We start from the raw sequence: 19,465 nt of genomic DNA on the forward strand, positions 1-19,465 counted from the left end.
ATGGAGGAAAAAGATTTATTTAATAACAATATAATAGTAGTAGTAGTAGTAGTAGTAGTAGTAATAATAATAATAATAATAATAATAATAATGATAATAATAATAATAATGCTCACGATCAGTGTCCATCTACTGCATGAGAATTATTAGGACGGACCATTTTACCAGCCGCGATAATGAAGATGGTACTGTTTTCAGTTTCTCTCTCTTTGTGTGTGTCTCTTAGCACGATAACTTCGCAACCGCTCAAGTATCATCACAAAATTTTACAGGTGTGTAGTAGTGATGAAAGTCTCCTACGAGTATTGTTTTCAGTTTGTCTGTCTGTGTGTTTGTATCTGTTAGCACGATAACTTCACAACCGCTGAAGATATCATCACAAAATTGTACAGGCGTGTAGCAGGATGAAAATCTCCTACGAGTTCGAAATTGGTGACAGTAGATCAAGGGCAAGGTCACATTCCGAGCCGCGCTAGATATGTATCGGCTCACGGCTGGAGTAATTCTCCTCTTGGTGGGGTCTCTAGCTTCTTCTTCTTCTTCTTTTTTCTGCAACGTCACAATCGTCCCTAGAATACGTCCACCAATGCTCTATTGTATTCTATACTGAGGCAGTTTTACACCATGTACGCACCTTTGTGACGGGTGAAGGCATTGCCCTTGTGTTAAGGATCTCTGTTGGAGCCGGGAACAATTTGCGACCACTCCTTCATAACATCAATCAATGGTCTTGTTTTATAGTACTCTAACACACAGGGCCAAATTGGCAACAAGGATAAAGATGAATTGTTTTTGATAGTTTCGGTACTACATTTGCCCATATGAGGTATTAACCCACATATGTACATGCCCCTGAAGTAATATCCCATAAACATGTACACATTGTTATGACAATGGTTCCTGCCCTTCGACATAATGTCCCCAAATAGTTCTTACCAAATTTTCAAGCCTCCTCTGCATCTTTTGTGTACTAAATATTTTTAAGTTTCATTAACGCATATTTTGTTCTTGCTGAGATGTAGCTTCATTTATTCGAGTGTCTGCCTAGTAGATTAAATAAGAAATAGTAGGATAACTTTTGAACACAAGACCGAGCACTAGCTTAATAATTGCTAGCTGTAACAGATTCGGTATATCGTTAGAAGACGGGAAAACCTAAGATTAAAACACACCGTGCCAACTAGGCTATAAACATGACAGATGACCAGTAAGGGAAGATTGATGGGTGATAGCGTTGTGGGAGACTAGCAGATAATTTGTTTGGTAATTAGTGTGTTATCAAAGACGTTAAAAAGAGGTGAGGAGCAGTGGTGGATTGGACATACGGCAGTTGCTGTATTTTTATTCACAAGAAAGGTTCTCAAGTTTAATCATAAAAAGATTTTCGTTTCTTCACTGCTTCATTTAAAATGACAAAAACTAGTGCTCGTAACCTTCCCCCCCCCCTCACGAGTCCTTCTCTCAATACTGTGGAAATCATGGCCCTTGGGCAAGAGTATCACACACACACACACACACACACACATATATATATATATATATATATATATATATATATATATATATATATATATATATATATATATATATATATATATATATATTAGATATATATATCTTACCACATCTGACGCGGTAAAGAGAGAGAGAGTGTGTAGGGGAAAGTGTAGGAGAGAGAGAGGCAGAACGATGCTTACACAATGTTCATGCAAACGGCCGCGTAAGCATAACATCCATTAGCTTGAAGATAAGAGTGAACACCACGTCCTGAAATAGATGCTATGGGCGAGTGAGAGTCAGTGTGTGGGTAGCCAGGACAAGTGAAGGACAAGGTATCTTTGATCCTGTGGATTATTAGACAGAGACTCCAAAGGGTGGAGTTCAAGCTCGATGTGCGACTCCACGACCATCCTGTAAAGGTGCTATTCCTGTGAGGATATTACGCCCATGAGAAACTGGTGTTACATACTCACACCCCCTACCCACACACTGATACTGTACGACAGAAAATGGACCCGCCACAAGTGAGTTGCCCTTGCTTACTTTTAGAATACTTATTAATCTACACATGGTTGATGTCACGACATAACCCGATTATAAACGTTGGAAAATAAGGATGAGAATTTAAAGTGATATTGTATATGAAGTAAACTGCGGTATAACATAGCATATTGAGGGTAAACTGTGATTCTATATGTGACCAAGTGTGATAACAATGATGAGTGATGCCATTACAGCATACTGAGAGAGTAAATTGGCATTCCAGGTATGACTGAATAAATAGTCGAGTCCAGCTAGGTGGGTTTCATTACCCCGTTTCCCCCTCCAAGAATGCAAATGGCTACAGTCATACTGGGGGTCCGCTGGTGGGGGGAGCGGCCCCTCATTGCTCAGCCCACCCGACCACGACCCTACAACAGTGCTGGGCGGTGCTAAAGTGTACGTAGGCGACCTACTTACTTTCGGTGACACCGCTGCTGAGGACATAATGGGTTGTGAATGGATAGATTCCGCTGGACTGTGAGTGTTGATAAACAACTTTACTCAGGCAACTGAAAGCCCGGAGCTGATACGCTATGTCTGGTTCATTGTGAAGAAAATACAACGTTAGTTTATGTACTGGGGTAGGAGTTTATTGCCTGTGGCAGACAGTGTTAAATAACTGTGACATATTAAACATGAGAAATGTGCGTGTAATATTCAGGAAGTCGGCATTGATATCGTGACATCGTTTATATGCTATGAAGTAGTGAATTAAAACTAATTAGTGTACCTTGGATATTAAGAGTTGTAATTGATACTGGGTCATAGAGAAAGTTCTGGTGTGCCACTGTACTTTACAGGCTAAGCTCAGTGCTCGCTGTTTGGCTGTTTGGGTGTATGATGGGACAAACACTGCATGAATGAGGGTGTGACTAAGAGATAGAGTTTAACAAAAAAAAAAAAAAAATGCGGAACCTAAACATACCAGGCGGAACCTAACCTGAACATACCAGGTGGAACCTAACATATAACATACCAGGCGGAGCCTTACCTATAACATACCAGGCAGAATCTAACCTATAACATATCTGACGGAACCTAACCTATAACATACCAGGTGGAACCTAACCAAAGGGACATATCTAAAACAGAACATACCAGGCAGAACATATCAGCATGTATAACCCAAAGGGAAAGGAACAGGTGGAACATGACGGGCAGAATGTAACCCATGGAACAGCCCAAAGGATGGTTGAGGAGGCCTGGGAAGCAACGGAGGGAGAGGAGTAAAAGACAAATGCTGTCGGGACGATGATGGAACAAAGAGAGAAGGAGATGGCCGAATCTGGGCTGCAGGAATGCTTAGAGAAGTGGCCAGCAGTTGAAGGCAGACAGGCTGAGGCACATGAGAACGTATACAGAGAGTCCTCATACCGGCTTTGCAAACCCTGTAAGTACAGAACAAGGCAGTCGATGATCACCTGACACAGTTGGAGAGCATGATGGGAATGGAAGGGAGGAGCGAAATAAGCTTGAAGTCGAAGTTACAGTCAGAGACAGTAGTGGTACACGAAGGACTGGCAAAGAGGCCAAGATACAGTGATGGCATGGGAGACAAACAAACATGGGAGACTAGGGAACCCCAGCGGGGGGAGCGAGAACAGACACAAGAGGCCATGACTTTACACCAAAAAGAGTTGACGGTTAGCAGGCAAAGGCCAGAGTGGCAGAGGTAAGAAAATCCAAAACCGACCAAATCGGGAATGGAAGAGCCGACACAAGCTATCCCTATGGGCATTGAGGTGATAGCCTCTGGCTTGAAGGAATTGATTGCCACCATGAGGTTGCCACAGACCCAACTACCAACCTTCAAAGGAAATAGCTGGAGGGAGTACTGGGAGATCGTCCATGCATCCTAACAGCACATTGGGAGGGCTGTAGTCCCAGAGGAATATTAGCTGCAGACACTCATGCAGGCATTTGCAGGGCCTGTCAGGAACACGCTGCAAACGTGCAACTATTCGGACCCATGAGAGAGTTACAAGAAGGCAATGGCCATATTGAAGGACAGATACGGAGACAAAGATCAGTACATCCGAGAAATTGTGGAAGGAATACCTGAAGGGCCCATGATCAAAGATGAGGATGAGGGTGGCCTTAGAAAATTTGCTGATGAGTTAAGGTCATGTATTTTGAGTCTGGAGACCATCAGGAGATTACAGGAGTTGGACACCATTCGCTCAATGGACACAGTGTCGCGTCAGTAACCTGAGAGGGCACTTATGCGGTATGAGGACGAAACCATTGCCCACAACAAATGGTACGGGTATTATCCTGACATTAAATGGTTGAAAATCTTTATTCTGGAGTAGGTGGACACAGAGTGAGTGAGGAGGAGAACTGAGGAAAGAGGAGCGTCCACCAAGTAAAAGGAGAGCGTTCTCCAAGCAAAAAGGGAGCGTCCACCAAGCGAGCCATTGAGGTTGGTGCTAGAAGGAATCCAGACAGGCGTATGATTGGCTTGGTCACCATTGGTAATGACGAACCTGCAAGTGAGAGACATGTGTCAGCTGTGTGAGAGGCTGCACACACTGGTGGGATGCAAGAAATTCTGTGCCAAGAGAGTGGAAGAAAGGAGGGCCATGGTCAGACGGCTCAAATACTGTTATGTTTGGTTGATTACCCACTTGGCAGCTGAGTGCTGGGCCTCAGTTTGGTGTGACATACAGGGTTGGACTGGGAAGCATTCACGATGGATACACCCGACTGGCCCAGTAAGGCAAAGGCAGGAGTCCCGGTGCCATTGGGTACCCAGGAAGGGAGATGGAGCAAAAACACAGATGGAGGATGAGAGGAAGCCGAGAGATGATCGTCGTCGATACACTCAGTGGGAACAGGCGCCTGGAATCAAGTAGGGAGTACACCGAGCTGTGCTGGAGAGAAGAAGTGCTTCCTGTGGGAAGGCCGACAAATGGGATGAGGCAGGAATGGAAGGGACACTTAAGAGGACCAAGCTCAAAAAGGGCAAAGGTGGGAACGAATGACTCACCCCCATGACAGAGACAACGTCGATGCATGGGTGGCTTCGCAAGGTGGCGTTGCCCATTGTTAAGGTAAAGGTGGCTAGCGAAGGACCTGATGCCGTGGTCCAGATGAGAGCACTTTTGGACTCGGGCAGCAATCGAACCTTCTGTATGACCCAGTTGGAAAGCAGGCTAGAGGCACCACGGAGAACCGTATGGGTAATACTAGACACTATGACTCAGGTGACGATGCAGCAATCTGAGGAGATAGACTTAGTAGTTAGCAGCGGGCGTTCCCGTAAACTGAACCGGAAGATATCGCTGCCTGGGGTGATTGTCACTGCAATGCTGAAGGACTCAGTAGCCTCTGTACAGGACATGGCACGATGAAGTCATTTGGTGGGAATAGAGCCACTGAACACATACGAAGGTGAGGTGCATCTACTGATTGGTCATGATGCGCCACAAGCATTGACGCCCTTGGAGGTCAGGACCGGGAGCAGTGGAGAACCTTTTGCAATAAGGACACTGCTGGGATGGACTGTCACCAGACCTGTATGACCTCGTGCTGAGGTGGAAGACAGACCAAATGAGGTAGGATGTGTGGCCATAGTCGACTGCAACTTCCAGCAAAGACGATTGGAGTAGCAAGTGCAACAGTTTTGGGAACTGGATGCACGTTACCTGAAGAAGGGAGATGGCCTATCCATTGAAGACAATAGGATGATGAAATTGTGGTTGGGCACAGCAACAAAGGTGATGGGACACTACTATCTCCCTATACCATTCAGACGAAATCCATCCAAGCTCCCAGACAACAAGTTAATGGCATTGATGAGGTTAGAGGGCCTGAAGAAGAGGCTGCTAAGAGACCCATCCTTATGCCAGTGCTATGCAGAAGAGATGCAGCTGCTGCTAGATGAAGGTTACTCCAAACTGGTTGCCGATAATGAACTTCAGACAAGGCCTCACATGACCTGGTATCTGCCACACCATCCGGTGCAAAACCCAAACAAGCCCAGAAAGGTGCGCATCGTATTCAACTGCGCAACAGAATGTGGGTCAGTGTCTTTAAACAGCCACGTGCTACAAGGGCCTGACCTAAATAACAAACTGCTGGGGGTTCTCCTCCAGTTTTGCCAAGGATCAGTGGCCCTCATGGCAGACATAAAGGCTATGTGTCACCAAGTCAAGGTACACAGGGACGCCCTACGATTTCTTTGGTGGTCGGAAGGGAAGGTACAGTGAACTCCCCAGGCATACAGGATGACGGTACACTTTTTCGGTGGAGTCTAGAATCTGTCATGTGCCTCGTATGCTTTAAAACGAACCTTCCTAGATCACAGAGATGTATATCCTGACATGGTGGATGCCCAGTGGAATTTTTAGGTGGACAACCTGCTTATTTCAATGCAGTATGCTGATGAAGGAATAAGAATGGCAGAACAACTGCGGCACGTCACCTTGCTCGGCGGTTTCAGACTCACCAAGTGGGCAAGCAACAGTAAGAAAGTACTTGAATCCATTCCCGGATCAGAGAGGCATAAAGGATCTAGAACACAAGCCTCTTCCTGTGAAATGAGCTCTTGGAGTAAGGTGGGACCTAGAGAAGAACCAAATGGCAGTGGTCATCAAGCTCTTTGAGCAAGATGGGTCAACTACAAGGAGGGACCTCTTGTGCGTAATCATCTCAGTGTATGATCCACTTGGATTCCTTGCGCCATTCCTCATTTGCACCAAGGCCATCTTCCAAGAGGAATGCAGGAGGAAGAAAGGGTGGGATGAGGCTGTATCTGACAGCAATAAGGTACAATGGTGACAGTGGCTGATGGAATTAATTCACCTCACATATTTCAGGATGCCACGGTGCTATGATCCGAGAGGAGCAAAAGGAACGTCATTTCAATTACATCACTTCTGTGATACTTTGCAAGTGGCATATGGAGTGGTATCATACCTGAGGATCTCAGGTGGAACTGGAGATGTTCACTGTGCCTTCATTTACGGAAAGGCCAAGCTAGCCCCGCTAAAACAGCTGACTATACCCTGTCTGGAGTTGTGTTGCCGTGTTGGCTGTCAAGGTTGACAAGACATTAAGGCACGAGCTGTCGGTTGACCAGGGAGGGTCCATCTTCTGGACAGTGTGATAGTATTACAGTATTTATGTAACACAAAGGGACGGTTTCACACATTCGTGGCCAATTGAGTGGTAGCCATACACGAACAGTCAGAAGTGACCCAGTGGAGGCACATGGGTTCAACACTGAACCCAGCAGATGATGCGACCCAAGGGCTGAATTGCTACGAACGTTATACTTGACCTGGGGACAGACCCAGAGGTAAAGGGAGATGCCACAACCATGGTAATGGGGACTAAGCAAGAAGAAACCTGCTGACGAGATTGTGGTCCAGATACTCATCCTGGCACAAACTGCTGTGAGGAGTTTCATGGATTAGAATGTTTTTGTATTGGAGGCAAAGGGGAGGACCATAGCAAGCTGACAAATCAAGACTGAGGGTGAGTGAGCTCCGAGCATCTCGAGCAGCAGTGTTAGGTTGTGTACAGTGGGAATATTTTGAGTCCGAGATAAAGGACCTGAAGGAATGGGATGCTCTTAGGAAGATGAGCCCACTGTTTCTGCTGGAGCCACACCTAGGGTAGGAAGGACTCCTCTGTGCTGGCAGGCGATTGGAGAGAGCTCCCTTGACGACAGACAGCAAGTACCCCGTGCTGTTGCCGCGGGACCACCATGTCACGGAGCTAATAGTAAGAGAAACCCATAAGAACAAGGCTGGGCACTCAGGAAAAGAACATACACTTGTGGTAATGCGCCAGGAGTACTGGGTGCCCAAGGGACGGACACTGATTGACCGGGTGTTAAAAGGGTGTCATGTTTGTCATTGAGTCAATTGGAAGGAGTTGCTGCAAAAACAAGCTGACCTCCTTGAAGACAGGGTATGCGTGGTGAAGGTACCGTTCAAACATACTGGAGTGGACTGCTTTGAACCATTCACTGCAAAGCAGGGTAGGAAATGGGTGAAGTGGTGGGATTGTCTGTTCACTTGTCTGAACTCGAGAGCCATGCACCTGGAGATTCTCGATGGACTAGACGCTGATTCTTTCCTCAATGCAATAACGCGCTTCTTGGCAAGGAGGGGTGTACCAGAGTGCGTTCGTTCCAACAATGGATTAAACATGATTAGAGCAGGTAAGGAACTCTGAGTTGCAGCGCTCAGCTGGGAAAAGGATGACAAGGTCCACAATGCATTGTTAAGGAATGGAATTGAGTGGGAATTCAACCCTTCACATGCATCACACATGGGTGGTGTCTGGGAGCAACAGATCCGGACAGTCAGGAAGGTCTTGCAAGCGATAATAGGCATGCAAGTCGTGGATGATGAGCGACTCCACATGCTCTTCTGTGAAGTGGAGGAGATAGTCAATGGGAGGCCCATCACCCCGATCTCCAATGACATCAGCGACCTCGAAGTGCTTAAGCCACTGCATATTCTGTGCCCTAAGATGGTACCCCACTGCTCGTTAGGAGGTAAAGCCGAAGAGCCTATAGGGGACACTGCCAGAAGACTTGAAGCATGCACAGTTCCTAGCAGACCAGTTCTGGAAGCGATGGTTGAAGGTGTACCTACCATCTTCATGACAACACCAAAAGCAGTTCAAGCAGTTGCATAATTTTCAAGTGGGGGACCTGGTATTGGTGACGGATTGGAATGTACCCCATAATCACTGGGTTCTGGGAAGACTGGTAGAGGTGAATCCCGGTGATGATGGTCTGGTGAGACACGTGAAGGTCAGGACATCTGCACAGAAAATCCTGACCCACCCTGCAAACAAGCTGTGTCTGCCGGAAGGGAGCAGTGAGTGAAAGGGTATGGTATTGGTCATAACTGACCAACGGGGGGAGTCTTATTGCATCTGACGCGGTAAAGACAGAGAGAGAGAGAGAGTGGGGAGAGTGTAGAAGAGACAGAGGCAGAAGGATGCTTACACAGTGTTTATGTATACAGCCGCATAAGCATAACATCCATTAGCTTGAAGATTAGAATGAACACCATGCTCTAAAATATATGCTATGGGCGAGTGTGAGTCAGCGTGTGGGTAGCCAGGACAAGTGAAGGACAAGGTAGCAGTGATCCTGTGGATTATTAGACACAGACTTCAAAGGGTGGAGATCAAATGCAATGTGCGACTCCACGACCATCCTGTGAAGGTGCTATTCCTGTGAGGATATTACTCTCGTGAGGGACTAGTGTTACGTACCTCACACCCCCTACCCACACACTGATACTGTACGACAAAAAATGGACCCGCCACAAGTGAATTGCCCTTGCTTACTTTTAGAATACTTATTAATCTGCGTGGTTGATGTCACGACATAACCCGATTATAAACGTAGGAAAATAATGAGAATTCAAAGTAATATATGTATACGAAGTAAACTGCGATATAACATAGCATATTGAGGATAAATTGTAATTCTATGTATGAGCAAGTGTTATAGCAATGATGAGTGATGCCATTACAGCATACTGAAAGAGTAAAATTGCAATTCCGGGTATGACCGAATAAATAGTCGAGTCCAGCTAGGCGGGTTTCATTACCCCATTTCCTCCTCCAAGAGTGCAGGCAGCTACAATATATATATATATATATATATATATATATATATATATCCAAAGGTGGACTCCACATTGGTAATTCACAAGTAAATTTGGGGGGCAAGTACTTTTAAGTATATGAACTTTAGTTTATGAAAGTAGGGCAATTATGGTTAATACAGAACAAACAACCACCATTATCATAGCTACCACTATCATCACCACTAGGTGGAGTGAAATTTCCAACTCTTGAATCTTGAAATGGCGAGGCATAGGATTTTTACTTCTATTGACACACATTTCACATACAAAATTTAAGAGTCATACTGAAATGTTAAGACGTGTCACCAAGCCATCAAAGTTGTGCTATATTTATGCATCTATGTTAGGCCAATATTCGGAACATGGTATGTTTTAAATGTCTGTTTAATTAGTTTTTCTTTTCATTGCTCATTTAACACTCTACTATAGCCTTATAACTGACATTATATGAAGATATATCTACACTGGATAAGGCAGAGACAGCCAAATTACAGAGGAAGCAAAGCAGAGAACAGAAGCTTAAGACACAAGTAGAGGCGTATGAAAACTCCAAGAAAAGGAAGCTACAATCAACTGAATTAGAAGATATATTTGACTATGATAGTGAAGATTCAGTGGACATTGATTCTGAATACCCAGGACTGAAAGCTAACCCAAGAAAGTCAACAGACTCAACACAGATGCGAACTCCTATGAGAACTCTTGCTAGAGAGTGTGACAGATACGGCTTATCTGATAGGGGTGCTGCAGCAGTAGCAACTGCTACCCTACAAGATATGGGCCTCATAAGCAGCACTGACAGTAACAGCGTTATCGACAGGCACAAACTGAGGCGAGCAAGATCCCAACTCGTTCTGAAGTAATGGCTGAAAGCAGGAAACAAGACGAGGTTACATCTCTATATTTTGATGGTCGAAAAGTTGTGACGATTACTCAAGACATATTGGAGGATGGTGTTTATCACAGAAAGAACGTTACAGAGGAGCATATTGTCATTATTGAAGAACCAGGACATAACCTTCTAGGGCATTTGACACCAAAAGATGGAACAGCTAAATCAGTAAGTGCATCAATTCAGATGTTTTTGAGTGACCCTAATACTGACCCTAGGAAACTTCTAGCTGTTCGGTGTGATGGGACAAACGTCAACACCGGCTGGAGGAATGGAACAATTAGAGCTCTCGAGGATCATGTAGGACATGCATTACATTGGTTTGTGTGTCTTTTGAACTGCAATGAACTGCCACTGAGACACCTCTTTCAAGAAGTAGATGAAGTAACTCATGGGCCAAGATCATTCACAGGACCAATTGGAAAAGAGCTTCCCTACTGTCAGAATAAACCAATTACAAATTTTCATCAAATAGGATCATCTGCCATGCCACATCTGGATGATGACATTGTTAAGGACCTCAGTGATGATCAGAAATACCTGTATGAAATTTGTTTGGCGATCAGAGATGGTCATTGCAGTACAAGTCTGGAAGTCAGGCAGCCAGGAAAACTCTGCCATTCTGGATGGCTAACAATGGCAAATCGAGTATGCAGGCTATATTTATCTACAGCTCATCCATCAGAGAGTCTTGTTAGGATGACAGAGTACTGTTAAGATATATGCACCAATGTGGTTTATCATCGTCAAATCCTAACTTTCACGGTGGTCCACAACACATTTTCAAGATGACTGAACTAACTAAAGAACTGCAAGACAATGAGCAAAAGATCATAAATTCAGTAATTCAGAGAAATGCCTAATTTGCACACAGTGAAAACTTGCTAGCAGCAATGCTTTATGACGAGATGCCACATATCCGATAACTGGCATGTAGGAGGATTATGAGAGTCAGGAAGGAAGAGCCTCAAAAGAAACTCGTTTTTCCAGTACCAGATCTAAATTTTGAAGCAAGAGACTATTTTTCAATGATTGATTGGAGAGAAGTGTATGAGCCTCCTCTAACCAAGGGCATGTCTGACAGTGCACTGTTTGAAACATTCGTGACAAATGTTGCTTCTTCACCAAAATATCCGTGTCACACTCAAGCCGTGGAGCGTCACATCAATCTTATGACTCAGGCCTCAAAACATGTGACTGGAAACGAAAGAAGAGATGGGTATGTTAAAGTACAGATCGAATCAAGACAACTAATGCCCTCATACAACACAAAGAAAGACTACAAATCATTAAAAAAAAAAAAATGCCCATTGGATGGGAGGACTGGATGGGCATGGTGTGGGTCCAAGCAGCTTACCTCCTCGTGGTGGACCTGCGTAGAGTGGACTTTATATTAATGGTTACGAAAATATAATTAAAGAGACACTGTGTCAGACTCAAAATAGGCCAAAGGCCATAATATCAGTAAAGTTCACTCTAGCTGAAAGCTGCAAATTTAACGTTTTCTTATGAGATAAACTTCGTATTTAATATTTAAAAAAACAAGCTCTTGGTGACACGTCTTAAAACTGACACAGGAATTTGATATTTGAACAATAAGTTTGTCTCATTATACTACAAAAAAGTTCACCCTCGCCGATTCGAGTTCTGTGAATTTTTTTTTTTAATGTGTTTTCACTCCACCCTAATCACCACCATCACTGCAGCTACTGTCTCCACTTTTATCACAACTACTATGCCACCACCACAACCACTAATACTACCAACCATTTTCTGCTAAATAAAAGCATCTTGTTCGTAGCATCACTGAAGTAGTAGACACTGAACTGTAGATGTGCAACCCCCTATCTCTCTATTTCTCTCTCTCTCTATCTGTGTGTGTGTGTGTGTGTGTGTGTGTGTGTGTGTGTGTGTGTGTGTGTGTGTGTGTGTGTGTGTGTGTGTGTGCGCACAGAAACATGAAACTCCATGGGAATGCTGCTCCTCGTTTTCCGCGTAATTTAAGATATGGAATGTTATAGGAGAAAAGTCACAAATTTCAAGGTATGGAAGTTTTGTACACATCAGTTCATATCCCCACCCTTAACTACGATTCTGTATTAATTATTTGAAGCAATTTTTCGATGTGCATAGCCTCAACACTAAAGAGAAGAATCCTACGATAAGTATCACCTAAAGTGCAGAGTATAATATATATATATATATATATATATATATATATATATATATATATATATATATATATATATATATATATATATACAGTAGATATTTAAATAGAGTAATTGATGATTGATTGACTGATAGGTATAGATATAGATAGATAGATATAAATAAATATAGACAGAATTAGATATAGATAGGTAGATAGATAGATAGATTAGGATGGTCCATGGTAAGTTCTGAAATTTCACATGACGTATATTGATTCAGACAAGATATCCGTAATTCAATTCACCGCCTAGTAACATGCAAAAAAATGAGGCTGATCTGAGAACGTTTAGAGGTCGCTCTAAACATGAAGTTTTATATGTAGACATTATATAGGCACTAGTATATATCTCATAACACAATGTACAGGATGTAGTGTCTGCTGGAGACATACACAGCCTCTCACTAGGAATGTCAATCCGCATAATGTCCATCCATAATCTTGTTGTCCCAGACCATAAAGAATCCTTAACATATGATGTATCTCAAACAGTCTCTTAGTCCAGAAGACCAAGAATTTCATGACGTATTCAAACACGTGGAGTAACCAGCCCTAGTCGGTAGGTCCACGTGAATGGAAATTTAGCAGAGTACATCACACCACATATTCTCTCCAAGCTGTACATAATGTCAGAGAGATTCCCTTCAGGTCAGAAGGGGGTTCGAGAGGGCCCAAGAATACAATCGAGGGCGGAAGGCAGGAGTTAGGGTCGGCTAGAAGGTTTTTGTTGTCATGCTACATTATGCTGTAATTCAGTATTCGATATAACTGTGTACAATAAACTCCGTAACCCAAAAGTGCTTTGTAACTCACCTCGCTTAAGGGGGAAGTTGTGAATGAGAGAGAGAGAGAGAGAGAGAGAGAGAGAGAGAGAGAGACCTACCTATTCTCTCTATCTGACGACAAACCGTGCAATAAGCAGTGACAAGTTTGAGCCAAACTACGTCTCACGACTTTACTCTGGCAGTGCTCCAACAATCTACAGCTGACCTTCCCTACCTCCCTACAGGTATACGACCACACTATCGAGATTGGTGGCGAGCGGTAGCAACGAACCGAACTACAATAAAAACACGCCTTTAATAATTTATACAACGATACAATTCGTCACTGAGATTGGCGGCAGCGGTAAACCATGACAAACTACGCCTTAATAGTTTATACAAAGATAAAACTTGTCACTGAGATTGGTGGCAAGTGATAATAACGAACCAACTACGATAAAGTACGCTTTTTGAGACTGGTGGCAGTGAACGTATGAACCAGTGCCTATACGCTTACAAGTCTACAAGCCTATAGGCCTACAAATCAACGAACCATTGAATCTACGAGTCTACATTGTCAAGACTGATAAGAAGCAATGATAAACTACGTCTGTCAACAACTCTACAAGTCTACAAGTTAATCACAAGTAAGGAAAAGCAAACACTACAAGTTAAGAAGAAGCAAACAAGCAAAAGTGAGAAAGGAGGAAGTGCATCTGTATTGTGCTAACAGTGTTGACCCAGCATGATCTATCTATCTATCTATCTATAGCCCGACGCCCTAATCCCGCAAAGGGTGGCCGCAGACAAAACGCCTCCAAGTCGCTCTGTCACCCACCATTTGACTACGCTCCCCCAAACTCACCTCCCCCCTCCCTCATATACCTCTCAACTCCATCCCTCCACCTCATCCTCGGTCTACTCCTCCCTCTCCCTCCCTCCACCTTACCTACTTACACCCTCTTAGTCATTTTCATTCCCCATTCTCTTCACATGTCCAAACCACCTCAGTGTATTTCTCCTAATCTTCTCAACCACATGATGATTCAACATATCTGACCTCCATTCCTCCCTCCTCCTTGAACCTCCACCACCCTCCACCACCACCTCCACCTTCTACACTAACACCACCACCATTTGTAGTGATATCATTTGAAGTATAGTATAAGTTAGTATAAACTAGTATTGTAAGTGTAATTAAGCTTAGGTATTGATATACAATATAGTTCATACAGTTCATGGTTTATACGTTGTCCTAAATTTAAGTTTAGTCTTAGTTGATATTCATAATGTGAGCATGATTCTGATATTGATAGTACTAAGTCGAGAATTGGTGTGAATATGATTAACTTTTAATACATATGAACCAGCCATTATTAACAGAGACGTATAACTGCGGAAATTTTAGTGGGGATTAAAGGTGGCTCAGTCGGTAGAGAGGTGGCTTGCGGTCCTACCGGACCCAGGTTCAAATCCCCACTGGTGCAGGGAACAGTTTAAGGATTTGAATTTCATTACGGCAGATTTTACCGATCTACCAGAAGACCCGCCGACATGTCGTAAAAATACCCCCGCTAATACCAATACACCAGTCCTGTATGAGACAGCCTAGCATGTATTCAATATGGACGGTGGGTGTTAGCGCCGAAGTGGTGACATGTAGAGGTGTACGATATGTAGGAGGACTACTAGGCCTTGGGAGCAGGCTGAGAAGCCTATGCCCAGAGTCGAGCACATAAAAAAAAAAAAAAATCGCGAATGTCTTCCTTCATACTCTGATCTAGAGATTTACGTGCCAAAGTTAATAGTATTCCCATTTTGAACTATGCAGTGGAGAATTGAGAGTTATCTGAGATATGATTGTTGATCATAGTCATTTGCGAGGCGCGAAATTCATGTTACTGTCGAAGTGTTATCAGTCACATAGGCACATCAAACTGGCATGGAAATAAATTGTCCGGATTCCTAATTAATTTGGCTTCGTTATGATTAAAGTTCCTGTGTGCCTATTACAAAAGAAAAATAAAAAAAATCGTAGCCATTTTTCCTACATATGTCGAGTGCAAACGTATTCTTTGTAGTCTTTGGAGAGCTTAGTAGAAACAATAATGTTACAAAGTAATCAGTTAAAGTTTTAGCTGATTCCTGAATACTGTAATGGATGAAGGTAACAAGGCAGGGAGCAGCGCTTAACAATGAGATCACCGTTCCTCTCTCCATCGTTCACAGGTTAGTGTTTGAACTCTCATACCCCATCCCCCTTTCTCCCTCGTGTAATGAAAGTCCTATTATACATTAGCGAGTTAAATTGGTGATATTTCCTGATCCCACCTGTACTGAATAATGAGATCGCCGTTCCGCTCTCCATTGTTTACAGATCGTGCGTTCAAGCCACTGCCTAACCGCTGACACAAAATCACCTCCCCCCCCTTTCTTAGTTCATGCAATCAAAGTGAATATCGGCTGGTCCATTTGATTATTATCCATGAAATTACGGTCCAGGCATCTGGAAATGATCGGATCTTGAATTTGGCTCTCTCTTGTATTTTGTTTTTCTCTTGGAAGGAACAGTTTTGTGGGCTCGTTGCCTTTGGTTCTTTCTTCCTCACATTAAAAAAAAAAAAAAAATCTAGTCTGTATATGATTCTTGAGTTATTGTACAACTTTAGTCGTAAGAGAATATCTTTGGTGGTAATCATTAGGTTTCTTCCCGAAGAGTCCACCCGAGACCAGTGGATTATTATATCCAAGTGTATCAGTATTCTTTGAAAAATAATTTAGGTTGTAAAGATTAATATTTCTGGACTTACAAACCTTGATTATATTTTGTCTGCTTTGTTCATTCACAGTTCGAAGAGTTATCTGTCTTTCAGTTCTTAATGCTTAGTAAATCGTAGGTTAAGTTATTTTGTGTTTATATTTTGCTATCCTCTAAGGAGTGGTACAGACGAGATTGAGTGGCCTGCAAAGGGTACTAATATCTGTTCTGCTCACACACTCTCATAATCGGCTCACGCACCCCATTTCTCATAATTTCTAGTTTTGATCATTACACTGGTGGTTTACAAAATTTTTCATCACATTGGTGACAATCTTTTCAGCATTACACTGGTATCAAATTTACCTGCGATACACTGGTGGCATTAGCGGTGGTATCTAAATTTTCCAGCATTACGCTGGTGGCTAAAGTGGTGGGTTAAGATACTGTTGTGAGATAGATATTTTTACAGTCAACGAATCGAGAATGAGTCCCTCAATAACAGTAGACTGGAGGCCCACTTAATCTCGCAATATTTCTAGAATTAATGATCTTTAAATCTCCTGGAGGATGAGCAAAATTATTCTTCACCGATAATAAAATGAATATCAACATAGAAACACAACTTATGTACTTTGTGGCTTAGTCTAGTGAAAGGAGGAGTAAGGTGGAAGATAAGTTGTTAACAGAAATTAGGGGTCACAGGTCAAGGAGAACACAGTGTAGAAACAAGCGTTCATCCCCTCTCTTAACAACATGAGCTGGCGAGATAGTATGAACTTTCAAATTAAAGAGGATGAGGAGAAACTTTCCCCTAGATTTACTCAGTGAGTGAATTAGACGAGTTAGAAACTCAACTGTCCCCACGAATCCTTTCTGTCCTCCATCTTCTAACCCTCATCCAACAATGAGTGCAAAAGGGAGCCTCACAAAGCCTCGCGATATTCCGATTCTGGAACTCCACCAGTTACAGCGTATTGATGCAGCAGCACATCTGGAAATGTTTTTTGAATTAGTTGAACAATGTGATTCTAATGATGTGATGCGCATGCAGATTGCGAGGGGTAGACTGGGCCCTGAACTTGCCATTTTCATTTATAACAACCAAACAAAACATCGAGTAATTTCATGGCCAGTACTAAAGGAATTTCTTTGAACGGAGTTTGCCATCGAAGTCAGTATTGATCAGGCTTGGCAGGAATTAGAATCAATGGGTTACGATTGGATAAAGTCACGCCAGGCTTTCATGCACCGTTTCATCTGCCAGCATGCATGATAGAACATAAATTCCCTAATGAAAAGTTCCCTAACCACGACAAAGCAATCAAACGGAAGCTGTGGTATGTCTTACCTCTCCCATCACAAGAAAAACTCGAGGGATTCCTAGGCGATGAGTACCCATTAAAGAAATTCCTAGACAGAGTTGAACATGAACGTCAATTGTTGGAAGTGAGTCAGACCCCTCGTGTCAATGCGGTGCCTGCCGAGATTAATGTCAAGGGAAGGAAACTCGAGCAACGTCCACCTCAGTGATCCAGACAGATCACTCAAGTCCAGTTGGACCAAGAGACGAAGTGGACGAATTAAAACACCAGGTCTGCGAGCTCAAATCTAGCCTAGCATAAGTGAATCAAGGGCAACTAGCAACTCCAGAACATCTAGTGGTAAATATTGTGCCCACTGTTTAGCCTCATCACATGGTCTCCAAGAGTGTTAGCAGAAACCTCCTCCCGAACGCTGTTTTGACTGCTGCAGACCTGGATGTCGTTGAGGAGACCGTGGGTGCCCCCGATGTAACTTTAAACCTCTAGAACAAAATGACTCTAAATCGAAAGATTCACAAGATCCACCCCAGAAATTATGACTAACCAATGGTCAGACATCCCCCACCATCAGCGTAATGATTAATGAAAAGATGAGAGATGCCATAGTTGATACCGGGAGTAGGTACACTCTAATTAAGGAATCAGCTGTACAGTGAATCGGGGGAGAAGTAAATACACGGTGAAGCCCGCCTCATTTACATGGAGTCACAGGTGCCCCTTTGAGATTTTTAGGAATGCTGCAGGCAGAAATCAGAGTTGGAGATGACAAGATCTATAAACAATGGTTCCCGGTAGTGCCAAATTCTTACATTAATACAGATCTGCTCCTAGGTTGCGATGTACTAGGTCCAGCTCCTCTCATTTGGGATGGAACAAGGAGAGTCATGGTATGTGAATCATATTCACTGACAAAGGAGCAAAGTCGAAAGAGTGAAGGCTGACTCAGTCGAACCCTCAAACCCATCACAACACTTCTCGCAAATCAATCTTCTTACCACCATGAACATACATCTATATCAGTCTAAGTTTATGCCCATCCCTGTAAGAGAAGACCCAGGCACTAACCTTATCATTTATCCTCAACCTAGGGTCAGTCATAACAGTCACCCATATTTGGTCAAAGTCAGTCCCCAGAATTCAATCCATTTCCTTCTCACTAATGCGACCAAGGAGAAAGTATTTCGTAAGGGCACAATTATTGGATCGTACGAGAATATCGATAATCCACCTCCTGACAGGGTTAATGTCACTAAAATTCACAATGACCTACTCCCAGTAAAAGGGCAAGTCAGACAAAGCGGGACACATGTTCAGAGGTTGAAAGAACTGATTGGAGAACTAAACTGGGAGCATCTCACTAGTGCCCAGCAAGAAGACTTATCTCAGTTAATCCTTAAGCACGACCCTCTCTTTATTCTCGACAAAAGTGAGTTAGAACTCATCAGTGGCCCTCCTGCTCATATTATAATAGCTGATCCTCGGCCCAGTCATGGACCCATGTACTGCTATCCCGAATAAGCGAAACAGATCATTGGGGATATGCTGAAAGATATGGAGGACAGAGAAATCATTTAACGATCTACTGCAGCCTGGCTGTCACTTATTGTACTTGTAAATAAGCCGGATGGTAGTTAATGTATGTGTCTCAATTATCGTCATGTGAATCAACACCTCGCAACGGACATCTACCCCCTCCTCTGGTTGGATGAACTAATTGAACACGCAGTGTGTCCAGGCATCTCACAATGATCTGATCTTGAATTTGGCTCTCTATTGTATTTTGTTTTTCTCTTGGAGGGAACTGTTACTACGGGCTCATGGCCTTTGGTTCCTTCTTCCTCACATAAAA

This window comes from Coenobita brevimanus, chromosome 22 (assembly GCF_032717465.1).
Source record: "Coenobita brevimanus isolate Jiangsu-jjx chromosome 22, ASM3271746v2, whole genome shotgun sequence".
Taxonomy (NCBI): domain Eukaryota; kingdom Metazoa; phylum Arthropoda; class Malacostraca; order Decapoda; family Coenobitidae; genus Coenobita; species Coenobita brevimanus.